The sequence below is a fragment of the Brassica oleracea genome, chromosome C5 (genome assembly GCF_000695525.1).
Source record: "Brassica oleracea var. oleracea cultivar TO1000 chromosome C5, BOL, whole genome shotgun sequence".
In the NCBI taxonomy this organism is placed as follows: domain Eukaryota; kingdom Viridiplantae; phylum Streptophyta; class Magnoliopsida; order Brassicales; family Brassicaceae; genus Brassica; species Brassica oleracea.
In genome coordinates, this window is record NC_027752.1 from 17,541,086 (window position 1) to 17,542,414 (window position 1,329).

The following is a 1,329-nucleotide window of genomic DNA, read 5'->3' on the forward strand; positions in this document are numbered from 1 at the left end:
CGATGTCTCGTCAAGATCATCCTAAAAGCAAACGACAATCTGAGATTCGTCTAAACGCTAGGAACTGATCCAAACCATGTTGGAAAAATTCTCAAAGACTATACAGCATCTATCATAACAATCATTCGTTTAGAAAACCTCTCCCAAACTTCAGAATGAAAGTCGATTATTTGCTGAAGTCATAAAGAACTTTTCCGATTTGATAAAATGAGTTTCGTATAATATTCATTATACGAGAAATCTTCAGGCATCAAAGCATCACTCTCATTTTCCGTTGAACCAACCGACTCACGGAAAAACAACAAAAACATTTGCGACAAAGCAAAATCAAGAACAAAAGTAACAGAAAATACTACAAAGAGAACACGTCCTCCCCGCTCGTCGACTAAGTCTATCGCTGTTTAACTGATTCATTCAAGAAACCTGCAAAAACGTTTCGCGACTAGATCTCGGTGAAATAACCTTTGGTAAAACTCCATGAGTGACTCAGAGAAATTTTCACCGAAGAATAAAAACAAAAGCGAAAACATTTCTCAAAAATCTGCGGAAACATCGTTATTTTGACATCTCCATATGTCGCGTCAATTTAATAAATTCGTAAAAACCGGTCGCCTGTTACTTAAGCAAAAAATCCTTCGTATAATCAGATCATGTCATACGAAGTAACTTTCGAAAGTAAACGTAACAGGTTTTACGAAAAAGTTCTTTCCTTATAGCTAAAAACCAAGCTGTATGATCCGACATTGGACGACCAATATAAACTTTACTTCCTCGCACCACGATCTGAAAGGTCTCATTCTTTAGCCCCGCGACTCACTGGCATCCTCTCTCATTCCGCTTGGTCACGTCCGAGCAGAAAATAACCCCTCAACTTACTCCGCACGGGCTCTGTATCGAGCTTCTTAGGCTTTATCTCCCTCGGAAACAAAGGAAACAACTTCCATACGAACAAAGAAAACATTATACGAAACTTTCATCGTATAAATTAACCCTAAAGTGGAAAAACGTTTTCTACCACCATGGGCATACTCGGCCTATCAATCTCGATAAACGCCATTCGTCACTTGCCCAATTACGCCTTTCCGTCGAAGCCGGACTAGGTTACAACATCCCCTTTAAGGACGATTCTAACCGACTTGAACATATTGACAGCACAAAAGTGTAATGGTCTAATCCTTTGGCAACAACGTCCATGGCTATAAATCTTAGCACAGCCTTCATGCAAAGCCAAAACAATTGAGCGACCACCGCTCCAATAACTTGACGGCTAAACGGTAATCCAGAATTTGTCTTGAAACGCCAAGTAACGATTACACAAACAATTATCGT